At 39.0% G+C, this 14,888-nt stretch overlaps 2 pseudogenes; both read left to right on the forward strand.

The window, feature by feature from the left end:
• Positions 1–4,096: 4,096 nt before the first annotated feature.
• On the forward strand, positions 4,097–6,008 carry LOC149207187 (cation-chloride cotransporter 1 pseudogene; annotated as a pseudogene).
• A 303-nt stretch (positions 6,009–6,311) lies between these two features.
• LOC149207188 (cation-chloride cotransporter 1-like) overlaps positions 6,312–14,888 on the forward strand; it is a 52,206-nt pseudogene continuing 43,629 nt past the window's right edge.

Raw genomic sequence — 14,888 nt, forward strand, 5'->3', positions numbered from 1 at the left:
TCTGTAGTATTTTTCTCACTGCTGGTCTCTGCCTTCTACTCCTCCTCTTCTTCTTTTTATTCTTCTTCTTCTGCTTCTTCTTCTTCCTTTTATTCTTCCTCTATTTTGTTTATCTCTTCTTCCTCTTTTTCTTATGCTTCTTCTTCTTCATCTTCTTCCTCTTCCTCTTCTTCCTCTTCAGAACTAGAGGTAGGAGTCCCACCATGTTCAAGGGATTAGGCTTCAAGGAATGCTTCTCTATCCATGTCCCTAAATGCCGAGCAGAGAAAAATATTTCTCAATTGGTTTAAGACATCTTCCATTATTAGCTTGATGAGACCATGGCATGCCAACTGTTGATGTTTCCCTTCTTTCACCTTCTCACTCATATTTATAATGGACTGTAAAAGGAAATAAGTTCCATTGAGACTCTTGTTTATGGGTAATCTATCTCTAAATCTGAATTCATGGGGGAGTCTGAATTGGTAACTATAGACTACACTTAATCTTCCTTCACAAGAAATGTACTTAAGGATGTGGAAGCTCACCTCATCCTAGGGATAGGGAAGGATCTCCCTTCTGACCCCATTTTTGTCTTCAATTAGTTGTTCATCATTTAGGAAGAAGTTTTTCTTAGCAAAAGTGCTGCTATCCTTGTCCTCTTTTCTCCATTGTATCCCTATAGGAAGTGTGGTCACTTTGCTGATCACATCAGGGTTGATTGTAATGGAAAACCCTCTCACCATAGTGGTAGAACTTGTTCTTGCTTGAGGGTTTAGTGCCATGGAAAATTCATAGGCTATATCATCATCATATCCCTTGAGAAACTCAAAGAAGCCTAAACAGTGGTTCCTCCTAAAGATCTCTAGCACAAGGAGATGAAGGTGAATCCTTGAAGTATCTGTGGGTTCTCTTCCATTGAATCCCCCTCCCATTTCTCTTCTCTAGTTATATCTATATGCAGGAGGGTTTGTAGGTGAGCTTTAGTATAGGTTTCAGGGTGGTTGAGAACTTAAGCCTTTTAGTGGAGGACGACAAATTATACCATTTATTAAAACCACAAAATTTCCTAAAATGCCCCCAAACTCTGTTTAATTCTGAAGCTCACTGTAATTACTAGAAGATTGCAGAGTTTTTTGTTTTTGTTTTTTTGTTTGTTTATTTTGTTTTATTTTTTTATTTGTTTATCAAAGCATGAAAAAATGAGAGATGGACCACTTACTTCTTACTATGATATTTGGGAATATGATAATTGATGGCACCCCCTTGCAAACTTCCTATGGGATTCCAGTGCTTCCTATAGGTTTCTGAGTTTCATGTAGCTTCCTGTAGCTTTGTTTCCTATAGGATGGCCAGAGAAGGGTTCAGATTTCCGATGGCTTCCCAAGCTAGTCCCTATCTCTTTGATTTCGAAATGAGCAACAAGTGCATGAAATTTTGGGTTTTTATGCCATTTATGGTCAAGGCTTGGAGTGCTGTGTTGGTTGGTAGTGGTACGAGATTTCCTAATTGGGACCATTGGCCCACTGTTGGTGATCATGCACTTGCTCCTCGTAATTATCACCCACTCCCACATAACTGAATCAACCACCTTTTTAACTGATTCCCATTGATTTGACACTCTGATGTGGCATGTTGACTGGAAGTTCACTTTTGATCACGAGCTGAGGGTGGCCAAGTTAACTGGCCACCTCCAGCTTATAAAAATATCTTTTTCGACATTTATACATTTTCCATCATATCATACTCGGGGAAGAGTTGGGTGAGTTTCCATACCTATGCCTATCTTTGTTGATCGATGCATGTTGGAGGATTAGCCTTCTATGCTATTGCTCAGGGAAGATTCCATTTTCTCCCTTCCCATGTATTTCTTCTTGCTTGTATAGCTGACTGCTTGTTGGTCCATGTGTCAGGTGCTTGATATATCTTTACTGTTGCTTACGGTGCAGATTTATGTAGGAGAAACAAGGTATTTAGGGATGATGGTGCTTCCCTTTTTCTCTGGTTGGGAAGAAAAATTAAAGCTCAGGTTGGTTGCAGTGATGGCATAGGGTGCTACAAGAGATCCTGTAGCTGCTATAGGAGATCCTGTAGCTGCTTTTTATTGCTTTTTCAATGATTTTTTTCTCAGAGGGAAGCTGGGTAGTGGTGTAGGAGTTGGAGAATGATGGAAAGGATTTGATGGAGTAGTGAATGGTTGGGCAAGGGAGGACATGTCCTCTGATGTTTTTTTTTTTTAAGTGATGAGCCTTAGTATTTCAACAAGAATGCTGCAACTCCCAAGGCTACCAAATTTAATTATCAACCTAGGGTTCGCAAAAATTTAAGAGGTATCAACACTATATGTGAGACAAAAATGTGTCCTTCCTTTGTTGTCATGATGTAATGGAGTGCATGTAATGAAATCAAATCCTAACTAGTTGCAGAAATGGAAATGCTCGAAATGGAAACCTTAACCTATTGCAAGAAAGAAAATACAAGGAAGGAAAAACTATTCTAATTGCATAAAGTAAATATCATTAAATAAATATCAATCATTACATTTCAAAGATTTTAGATCCATTGACAGAGTTCATTGGATGTGGCAATCAAGAAAATCATTATTGTATTATCCAATTCATAAATTTGTCCATTAACCCAATTCGTTGAGATTTTTTGCATGGGTAAAACGACAAGTCCTAAGTGGTGTTTATTCCTCCTAAAATATTGATTTAGAGCCTAGGGGTCATGATTAAACCCTAAGGGACAAAATCCAACCATTTTTAGCAAATTTGGGCAAACATATACGTGCTGGAAGAGTGCTATAGGAAACAAGTTTGCTACAGGAAGATATAATTCACCAAATGACCAAGAAAATCAAATCCAAATTGGACGAGGATTTTTTTTTTTATTGAATAATATTTCTTGGGTTTCCATTCCAAGTGTAGTCACTCAAACATACCCCTGTTAACACATGCTAAAAATAACAGAAAATTAATAGTCTAAAATCTAGAAATTCGAGAACTGGTGAGCTAGTTAATCTATCAAATGCCTAACCTAAGCAAGTGCGAATGCAATGGGGTAAATTTTTTTATTAACTGGATTATTTTTTTGATCTAATTCAAGTGGAATCAACTTGATTGAATCTCATTAGCATGTTATAAAAAATAGCAAAAATTTACTACTATTTTCCACAAGGGACTTTCAAAAATTTAGATTTGGGAATAAGCAAACTAATTCAAGTAGGTCAATGACTAATATAACCTTCAAAAGCTGTTAGAAGGATGAAATAATGATTTTGATCTCGCAAAATAACTCACGTCAACCATTTAAACCAATCCTGCAACAAGAAATCATCAATACTAAATGCAAAAATATAAAAAGACAAGAACAAGAGATGCATGTGAATAAGAAGTGAAAGGAAGAAAAGTAAATGATACAAAAGGGCTTTGAGGCTCCTGGGATAGCCAATCCCAAGGAAACATAAAGTGCTATGAAGGATACCAATATATAGAGGCTGAAAATGTAACCAATCTTAATTATTTCCATCAATTCAGTTACATCCCCGCAAGAAATGAAAGTGGGGCTGCAAAAATATGAGTTCTCTCTACAACAAGACTAATAAAAATCAACCCCTAGAGGAAAATTCGACTTGGTACTTATAAAAAATTATTAGGAGGCATTCCCCATGAAAGGAGGAAGCTTTTCCCTCCAAAATCCCTCAAATAGTGGATCTAGTTCCCAACACTAGGAATTTGCATTAAATGACAGGGAACACATTCCTAGATTTTCTCAATCATTGGAGCTCCAAAACTTGTGCAATAATTTTAGAATATCTTGTGATTTATTATCCAATATTGATCCTACTGTAGTAGGGAGCAAGTCCCTAAATTATCTCTTCCTCCATGTTAGACTCCGTCTCATGTCAGAGATTGATTCTTCTTCAAAACAGGGTTTTGAAGAAGAAATCATTAATGTGTGGTTTTAAGATTATGTAATTCATGCTCCAGCTCTTCAAAAGGCAGTGATTTCAAGCTCCTATCCCTGCAAAAGCACAAACAAAAGAAAACAAAGCATACATCAGACTTTACTGTTGATGAATTTGGTCAAGTTTTATCTTCATATGGTTTCAACTATCATGGCACAGAGGTTCTCTACAATGGCACCCTTGGTACAGAGCTTACTTGTGAAATATTCATTGGTCCGTTTAGTATGTGCACTTCCTGGCTGGAGTGAAAAGAATGTGCAGGTTCAACAGAAGGTACTTGAGGTTGTTACACATATTGCTTTAACTGCTTCAAAGTTTCCAAAGAGATGTGTTGTTTTATGTATTTTAGGTGTGGCTGGGAAAGTTGCTGATATCAAAACTCGCATGCAAGCAATGATAGATGCTCTATCCCCATCAGGACCTAGTCCACAGATTGAGGTTTTAAGCAGTCTGAATTTACATGATCTTCAAGTCTATGGAGTTCTTGTCACTGTTGTTCTATGCCTTGTTGTGTTTGGTGGGGTAAAAATAATCAACAGAGTTGCTCCAGCATTCTTAGTGCCCGTTTTGTTGTCGGTGTTTCTAATTTTCATTGGCATCCTTTCAGTTTCTCATCGCAATATTTCTTCTGAGATCACTGGCTTAAGATTGAGCACTTTTAAAAGAAATTGGGGTCCTGAATACCAGCATATCAATCGGGCTGGAAGTCCTGCTCCAGATGGCATCATTTACTGGAACATGGAGGCTTTACTTGGGCTTTTGTTTTTTTTTAGCAGTGACAGGGATTATGGCAGGTTCAAACCGTTCAGCATCTTTAAAAGATACCCAGAGGTCTATACCAGTTGGCACATTGGCAGCTATAGGATCTACGACCATTCTTTATTTGGTTTCTGTTTTTATGTTTGGAGCTGTTGCCACCAGGAAAGAACTTCTCACTAACAGGCTGTTGACTGCAACAGTTGCATGGCCAGATCCCGCTGTTGTGCAAATTGGAGTCATTCTGTCTACACTTGGAGCAGCTTTACAAAGCCTTACAGGAGCTCCTAGGCTCCTTGCTGCAATTGCCAATGATGATATACTACCCATACTAAACTATTTTAAGACTCCTGATGGTGGGGAACCACATCAAGCAACTCTTTTCACATCACTAATCTGTTCTGCTTGTGTTATCATTGGAAGTCTGGATGTTATTTCACCTGTGATCACTATGTTTTTCCTCCTGTGTTATGGAGGGGTCAATCTTTCATGCTTTCTACTTGATTTATTAGATGCTCCGAGCTGGCGACCTCGATGGAAGTTCCACCATTGAAGCTTCTCTCTAGCGGGTGCTCTTCTATGTTTAGTGACAATGTTCCTCATATCCTGGACGTTTACAATTATATCTCTGGTACTAGCAAACTTAATTTACTATTATGTCAGTATACGGGGAAAGGCAGGTGATTGGGGTGATGGTTTCAAGAGTGCTTATTTTCAATTAGCACTGCGCAGTCTTCGTTCTCTTGGAGGGAATCAAGTCCACCCAAAAAACTGGTATCCTATCCCATTGATTTTTTGTAAGCCTCGGGGAATTCTACCACCTGATGTTCCTTGCCATCCAAAGTTGGCTGACTTTGCCAATTGTATGCGGAAAAAGGGACGTGGAATGTCAATTTTTGTATCTATATTGGAGGGTAATTACAGAGACAAAGTTGAGGAAGCTCGACAAGCTAGTCGACTTCTAACCAAATATATTGATTACAAAAATTGTGAAGGAATGTCTGAAGTTATTATTGCAAAGAATATATCTCAAGGATTTAGAGGTATCGTGCAGACAATGGGTCTTGCTAATCTGAAGCCAAACATAGTTTGCATGAGATATCCTGAAATTTGGAGAGAGGGAAGCGCTAACAATATTCCAGACTCTTTTGTCAGCATTATTAATGACTGCGCTATTGCAAACAAAGCAGTAGTTATAGTCAAAGGATTAGATGAATGGCCTAGTGAATATCAGAAACAATATGGCACGACCAAGGGTGCCTCTGAGAGAGCTGTTAGCACAACATTCTCGCAGAACATCATTTAGTCGATTAGATCAAAAGCGCAAGTTATCCTCTCGGCAGAAAATATTTAAATTTCTATCTAGATTCAGTGTATTGACGTTTAGACATAAAATCCAGTACAATCAGAACACATTAGTGCGGCATGCTTTGGCGGAGACTTTTGACATAAATGCTGAAAGATTATTTTGCTTTCTACAGATTCTTATAGCAGGTTTTCACATGGTTCAAATGAGCTCCCCAGCATCTTGAATCCATATCTTGCAACTGTCAAGATTTATAAAAGGCAGCAGTTGGTTGATAAGCATACCAATGTCTGGATCCTCGCAATGGGAGGCTTTACGGCCAGCATTGGTTTTGCTATTGTCGGATGGAGGCTTGTAAGGTGCTTTGGGGGTCATATTACATATATAACTCCTTCCAGAGGTTTATTGCACAATTTTTTTGCACTCATGACTGTCTTAATTGCAGATAGGACAGGGTTACCACTTCCCACTGAACATATTATTATTGGGGCCATCCTAGGGGTTGGCGCAGCAGACAATATTGAGAGTGTGCACTGGAAATTAGTCATCACATTTCTGCTAATGTGGATTGCGACATTGATCTGCACTTGCGGAATGTGTGCAGCCTTGTATGCGTTCATGATATACTCCCCAGCATATGTTGTGGGATAGTGATCACATGGATGGTGTGAAATCTGCATTGAAAAGAACTTTTAATATCCTTGGAAGGAAGTCAAAACTTATCAAGGAGAAAGATGAGAATCTGAGTGGTGAACATGTGAAGGAGGGGTTGACAGGTGTAGTTTCAGTCAAAGTTCCAAAACCAAAGTTCGAGGGGCAAACAAAAACGAGATTAGGAAATCCAGAGGTGCGGAGGATTGTACTTAGAATGTAAGCCTGGAGTTCTTGAATCAATTCTCTCAAAAACTCTTAATGTGTACAAGACAGCTATGGCAGCGCTATTCAAACGGAGCCGAGTAGAAAATCAAAGTTATTCATCACAGCAGAGAACAAGATTTTGGTTGCCGTATATTTTTAGCAAAGGGAGTGACATCTGTAATGCCACCTATTCACCAGATTCAACAGATTTCAGTGGAAAGAGCGCTATTCTCTCTTCAGGAAGCGCTGATTGTTTCTTTTAGTTTTATTTATTAAATAATGGTAAAACAAATCGCTGATTTTGGGGTCGATTTGTTTGTCCTCAACAGCATTGTATTTATTCTAATAAAAAAAAAATTCATAGGAGTCAGGAGCGAAAAGAGAGAGTTTTTTTTTAGCGCTGGGAGCTGCTGGAGAAGCAGAGAGCTTTGCAGTGTACAGTTTTTTAGCAGAGATTTTTAATGAAATTATGCAGCTCTGGTGTCTAAGATTCTTGTGGTACGAAATTTAGCATGAGTTTTTTCTTCTGTTACATATGTAAACCGTTATGTTTCTTTTCATTTCATGATCATGTCTAAATGAGCAAATGAAGTGTTTAGGCAGGAATTCATAGGATTATATGCTCCTCCTATAAATTTGTTCATGTTTAATGTTTTCCTCTGTTTGGCAAGGATTCATCTCCTATGCCCTTGTCAGCTCCTCACCAGTCTTGCCATCCCGTTTAAAATTTAGATTTGGTGTTAAGTTTCTTGCCTACCTTGCCTCAGTCAATAATCTGTGTGGTTCATTGGATTTCTCTGTTTCAAGCTGTTATTTTGCCCATGCAGCCCAGAAAAGCCCCGTCATTCCATTAAAAAACCCCAAATCAACTTTATAATCAGTTTACTAGCCTAATATCAGTGTTCCTAATTGGGTCAGCTCATCCTATTGAGAGATCTACCGAGTTTGACTAGAGAGAGCCTTCTCATACCCCGTAGGGCTAGCTACGAGGTGAAATGGTTTGATGTAGCCTTGAAGGTTTACCTTCCTCAGCCTAGGGTGAAATCTCAAGCACTAACATAGTGGCGACCATACTGGGGAGAACATTCAACTTGTTGATTGTTTTGTCCCGATACGTGCAATCAAATTTCAGATCTGATGCTGATGGTGGACAGCAGTCAGATACTAATGCAGGCTGAACCATTCACCTGGCGACTCCAATTCGATCCAGACATTCCAGTGCCTGCTGATTCACTCATGCAATGGTAGAGTATGTGGCAAACTCTACCCTGTGTGAAGCTCTAAACGAATTTAGAGAATGGTTAGTGGATATTGAACTTAATGAAGAAATCTTCAGTTTTTTCTTTCAATGTTTGAAATCTCCGAATTTTCATCCTAGCGTCTGTGAGTTACTTGTTGAAAGAATCGAAAAGGAAATTCAGTGTCTCGATGAGCAGATTCAGTCTTATGATTTCCAAGACCCTAAAAAGTTCTTGGAAATCCTTCCTCCTTCGCAACAAGAAATCATAGACGTGCCTACAGATGTTTATATTGACAGTGTGCAGCTGGAAGTGTGTGTTGCAGAGTTGGGGCAGCCAACAGAGTCCGGTTTCCGTGATCCTATTGCAGCATATATGGACGTGTTTTTCAGTTTGATTGACAGATCAGACTGTCTTCTCTGTGACTAGGATCAATATGTGCATGAAAGGCTGCCAACAACTGCATCTGTGTTCTGGCGGAAGCATTCTCAAGCGGCTTCATTTTCAGGTTTACTTGAATGGTTAATTTGGTATTTTAGTATTACTTGATCTAGTGTTTGTACAACAAAGTAGGGTAGGCTTTGTAAATAAATAAGCAGCCATAAGGGCAGCATCTTGTTTCAGTTGGCTTTTAGTTTGTTTGAGTTCAGTTTCAGTTTGAAAATAGGTCAAGAGTTGTGTTGATGATGACTCCATTGCCCAATGGGTGGAGGCACTGTCTGCTCTCCCAAAGTTCTGCGGTTCTTGGCACCTCCAGGAAGCTGCAGCTGCCATCCCAAGTGGAGCCGATGTTAGACTCCGTCTCATGTCAGAGATTGATTCTTCTTCAAAACAGGGCTTTGAAGAAGAAATCATTAATGTGTGGTTTTAAGATTATGTAATTCATGCTCCAGCTCTTCAAAAGGCAGTGATTTCAAGCTCCTATCCCTGCAAAAGCACAAACAAAAGAAAACAAAGCATACATCAGACTTTACTGTTGATGAATTTGGTCAAGTTTTATCTTTATATGGTTTCAACGATCATGGCACAGAGGTTCTCTACAATGGAACCCTTGGTACAGAGCTTACTTGTGAAATATTCATTGGTCCTTTAGTATGTGCACTTCCTGGCTGGAGTGAAAAGAATGTATAGGTTCAACAGAAGGTACTTGAGGTTGTTACACATATTGCTTTAACTGCTTCAAAATTTCCAAAGAGATGTGCTGTTTTATGTATTTTAGGTGTGGCTGGGAAAGTTGCTGATATCAAAACTCGCATGCAAGCAATGATAGATGCTCTATCCCCATCAGGACCTAGTCCACAGATTGAGGTTTTAAGCAGTCTGAATTTACATGATCTTCAAGTCTATGGAGTTCTTGTCACTGTTGTTCTATGCCTTGTTGTGTTTGGTGGGGTAAAAATAATCAACAGAGTTGCTCCAGCATTCTTAGTGCCCGTTTTGTTGTCGGTGTTTCTAATTTTCATTGGCATCCTTTCAGTTTCTCATCGCAATCTTTCTTCTGAGATCACTGGCTTAAGATTGAGCACTTTTAAAAGAAATTGGGGTCCTGAATACCAGCATACCAATCGGGCCGGAATTCCTGCTCCAGATGGCATCATTTACTGGAACATGGAGGCTTTACTTGGGCTTTTGTTTTTTTTTTAGCAGTGACAGGGATTATGGCAGGTTCAAACCGTTCAGCATCTTTAAAAGATACCCAGAGGTCTATACCAGTTGGCACATTGGCAGCTATAGGATCTACGACCATTCTTTATTTGGTTTCTGTTTTTATGTTTGGAGCTGTTGCCACCAGGAAAGAACTTCTCACTAACAGGCTGTTGACTGCAACAGTTGCGTGGCCAGATCCCGCTGTTGTGCAAATTGGAGTCATTCTGTCTACACTTGGAGCAGCTTTACAAAGCCTTATAGGAGCGCCTAGGCTCCTTGCTGCAATTTCCAATGATGATATACTACCCATACTAAACTATTTTAAGACTCCTGATGGTGGGGAACCACATCAAGAAACTCTTTTCACATCACTAATCTGTTTTGCTTGTGTTATCATTGGAAGTCTGGATGTTATTTCACCTGTGTTATGGAGGGGTCAATCTTTCATGCTTTCTACTTGATTTATTAGATGTTCCAAGCTGGTGACCTCGATGGAAGTTCCACCATTGGAGCTTCTCTCTAGCGGGTGTTCTTCTATGTTTAGTGACAATGTTCCTCATATCCTGGACGTTTATAATTATATCTCTGGTACTAGCAAACTTAATTTACTATTATGTCAGTATACGGGGAAAGGCAGGTGATTGGGGTGATGGTTTCAAGAGTGCTTATTTTCAATTAGCACTGCGCAGTCTTCGTTCTCTTGGAGGGAATCAAGTCCACCCAAAAAACTGGTATCCTATCCCATTGATTTTTTGTAAGCCTCGGGGAATTCTACCACCTGATGTTCCTTGCCATCCAAAGTTGCCTGACTTTGCCAATTGTATGTGGAAAAAGGGACGTGGAATGTCAACTTTTGTATCTATATTGGAGGGTAATTACAGAGACAAAGTTGAGGAAGCTTGACAAGCTAGTCGACTTCTAACCAAATATATTGATTACAAAAATTGTGAAGGAATGTCTGAAATTATTATTGCAAAGAATATATCTCAAGGATTTAAAGGTATCGTGCAGACAATGGGTCTCACTAATCTGAAGCCAAACATAGTTTGCATGAGATATCCTGAAATTTGGAGAGAGGGAAGCGCTAACAGTATTTCAGACTCTTTTGTCAGCATTATTAATGACTGCGCTATGGCAAACAAAACAGTAGTTATAGTCAAAGGATTAGACGAATGGCCTAGTGAATATCAGAAACAATATGGCACGACCAAGGGTGCCTCTGAGACAGCTGTTAGCACAAGATTCTCGCAGAACATCATTTAGTCGATTAGATCAAAAGCGCAAGTTATCCTCTCGGCAGAAAATATTTAAATTTCTATCTAGATTCAGTGTATTGACGTTTAGACATAAAATCCAGTACAATCAGAACACATTAGTGCGGCATGCTTTGGCGGAGACTTTTGACATAAATGCTGAAAGATTATTTTGCTTTCTACAGATTCTTATAGCAGGTTTTCACATGGTTCAAATGAGCTCCCCAGCATCTTGAATCCATATCTTGCAACTGTCAAGATTTATAAAAGGCAGCAGTTGGTTGATAAGCATACCAATGTCTGGATCCTCGCAATGGGAGGCTTTGCGGCCAGCATTGGTTTTGCTATTGTCGGATGGAGGCTTGTAAGGTGCTTTGGGGGTCATATTACATATATAACTCCTTCCAGAGGTTTATTGCACATTTTTTTTGCACTCATGACTGTCTTAATTGCAGATAGGACAGGGTTACCACTTCCCACTGAACATATTATTATTGGGGCGATCCTAGGGGTTGGCGCAGCAGACAATATTGAGAGTGTGCACTAGAAATTAGTCATCACATTTCTGCTAATGTGGATTGCGACATTGATCTGCACTTGTGGAATGTGTGCAGCCTTGTATGCGTTCATGATATACTCCCCAGCATATGTTGTGGGATAGTGATCACATGGATGGTGTGAAATCTGCATTGAAAAGAACTTTTAATATCCTTGGAAGGAAGTCAAAACTTATCAAGGAGAAAGATGAGAATCTGAGTGGTGAACATGTGAAGGAGGGGTTGACAGGTGTAGTTTCAGTCAAAGTTCCAAAACCAAAGTTCGAGGGGCAAACAAAAACGAGATTAGGAAATCCAGAGGTGCGGAGGATTGTACTTAGAATGTAAGCCTGGAGTTCTTGAATCAATTCTCTCAAAAACTCTTAATGTGTACAAGACAGCTATGGCAACGCTATTCAAACGGAGCCGAGTAGAAAATCAAAGTTATTCATCACAGCAGAGAACAAGATTTCGGTTGCCGTGTATTTTTAGCAAAGGGAGTGACATCTGTAATGCCACCTATTCACCAGATTCAACAGATTTCAGTGGAAAGAGCGCTATTCTCTCTTCAGGAAGCGTTGATTGTTTCTTTTAGTTTTATTTATTAAATAATGGTAAAACAAATCGCTGATTTTGGGGTCGATTTGTTTGTCCTCAACAGCATTGTATTTATTCTAATAAAAAAAAAATTCATAGGAGTCAGGAGCGAAAAGAGAGAGTTTTTTTTTAGCGCTGGGAGCTGCTGGAGAAGCAGAGAGCTTTGCAGTGTACAGTTTTTTAGCAGAGATTTTTAATGAAATTATGCAGCTCTGGTGTCTAAGATTCTTGTGGTACGAAATTTAGCATGAGTTTTTTCTTCTGTTACATATGTAAACCGTTATGTTTCTTTTCATTTCATGATCATGTCTAAATGAGCAAATGAAGTGTTTAGGCAGGAATTCATAGGATTATATGCTCCTCCCATAAATTTGTTCATGTTTAATGTTTTCCTCTGTTTGGCAAGGATTCATCTCCTATGCCCTTGTCAGCTCCTCACCAGTCTTGCCATCCCGTTTAAAATTTAGATTTGGTGTTAAGTTTCTTGCCTACCTTGCCTCAGTCAATAATCTGTGTGGTTCATTGGATTTCTCTGTTTCAAGCTGTGATTTTGCCCATGCAGCCCAGAAAAGCCCCGTCATTCCATTAAAAAACCCCAAATCAACTTTATAATCAGTTTACTAGCCTAATATCAGTGTTCCTAATTGGGTCAGCTCATCCTATTGAGAGATCTACCGAGTTTGACCAGAGAGAGCCTTCTCATACCCCGTAGGGCTAGCTACGAGGTGAAATGGTTTGATGTAGCCTTGAAGGTTTACCTTCCTCAGCCTAGGGTGAAATCTCAAGCGCTAACACTCCAAATCCCCATAATCTGGCTAATATTCTCACAATATTCTACAAAAATAAATAATATTAGGCACAAATATGCAATTATCCATAAACCTTCCTAATGAACATATTAAAGCTAAAAAAATTTATTAAGTGTAGAAGGAGAGGCTTAATATAGCCTTCATGTGCCTAAGAAAGGTTAGATGGGCCTTAATTTATGTCTAATTTGGAGAGCCTCAGTATTGCAGCAATGATGGTGCAACTCCTAATGCTACCAAATTTACTTTATCAACCCGGGGTTTCGTACAAAATTGGAGGTGAAAATGCTATATACATATCAGATGCATCATTCTACTCATGTCACTTCTCAACTAGGGTGATTAACCATTAGGGTTCGAGACCAGCCCTCTATTGACTAAAAGGAGTCTGACCACTGATAGTGAATGTAAAGCTAGTTCTAATGCAGGAAAGTAAATGCTTGTTTATTCAGGAAATGAAAGATGCCAAATGGTAAATGCTATGTAATGCCATTAATCATCTAGCTCTAGAATGACACAAATCACATTGTAAAAAGGAAATTATGCTAACCTTGGAATTGATCATCTAACTATTAGGACTGCATAGAAATGGAAAGTTACTCTATCATCTCAAAATTCACACATGCATGCATTAACTATCTCATTTACATCTATAAAGAAGGTGCGTCTTTAAGTTCTAACTTCAGAAATATAAAGGCCAATGTTATTTTTTCTTGCAGGAGGGAAAGGAATGGGAAGGCTGGTCTAGGTGGAATTCATGGACATGGAATCCAAGATGAGGCGTTATCCTACTCCTATACTAGGCCATCCTATCATTTCTGGTCAAAATAGGGTCAAAACAGGTTGCTAGAGGAGATCCTCTAGCTACTATAGGATGTCCTGAAATGCTACAGGAAGTTAGTTGAAGGGTTTTGGATGGAAATCATAGTGAGATGAGGTGTTGGAGGGGTGTATGAAAGTTGTGAAGGTGTAGGGAAGGTGCACATTTGCCAAGGCTAAGCCCAACACTCTAAGAAGGTTGGATTTGCCTAAGGTGGCTACTCATCGTGGCTAGAAAACAAAGGTTTGGAATAAGGGCTAGTATGCATCGGCAAAAGGTGGAGAAGGCTTAGGTGAAGTTGGTTGGATGAGTCCCTTCCCACAGATCAACAATCCCTGCAACAAAACCTGTTTCTCTTTTCATTTATGCATCACTACATGTCCACATGGAAAAGATGAATTGAATTTGAGGAAGTTGATCTATCTATTATTAAGGACTTGATCTATGATATGGAATGCTCTTTAAGCTACAAAAAACTTAAGAAAGCAAGATAACAACTGCAGGTGGTTCCAAGAAATCATAAACAATGATCTAGCTAAGAATGAAACCTAACCTATGCAATGATCAAAAGACAACTCTGTTTTTGGGGCTATGAGATTGGGGTCACTTAGTCATGATCCCATGAGGGAGATGATATAGGGATCACTGTCACCAGCTTTTCTGGTATAATTTATCCACTAAACTGCAACACTAATATACCTTTTCAAACTAATGGAAACAAGGTTGAACAACAATTTAAGTACTTGTTAAGCTAATAATAAAAAAAAAAATCTTCCCCAGCTAACTATCATTCTAAGCTAAGAGTAAAACTACAAAAAGAGGAACTTTTGCTGCTAGGGTTGGGCCCTAACCCAATATATTTAGTCCTTTGAGTCAACTCAATGCTAGATCAAAACATAATTTCTCATGATCATAAAAATGTCAAGTACATTATAACAACAAAAGTCAAAGTGTTTTAGCTCAAAATAGCCTCTTGGCTACAACAAAAAATCAAATCCTAATGAGTCCCTTGGATCTCTTATTTATATAAAACTGGAGCTACAAACAACTCCCTAGAAAATAGGGATACTTGGCTCCCTAACTCGAGAATAAATTTTCCTTGACTGTCATTAGCTTGGTTTCCAA

This window comes from Pinus tabuliformis, chromosome 1_2 (genome assembly GCF_031772625.1).
Source record: "Pinus tabuliformis cultivar Carrire ecotype Pingquan chromosome 1_2, CPIR1, whole genome shotgun sequence".
Taxonomy (NCBI): domain Eukaryota; kingdom Viridiplantae; phylum Streptophyta; class Pinopsida; order Pinales; family Pinaceae; genus Pinus; species Pinus tabuliformis.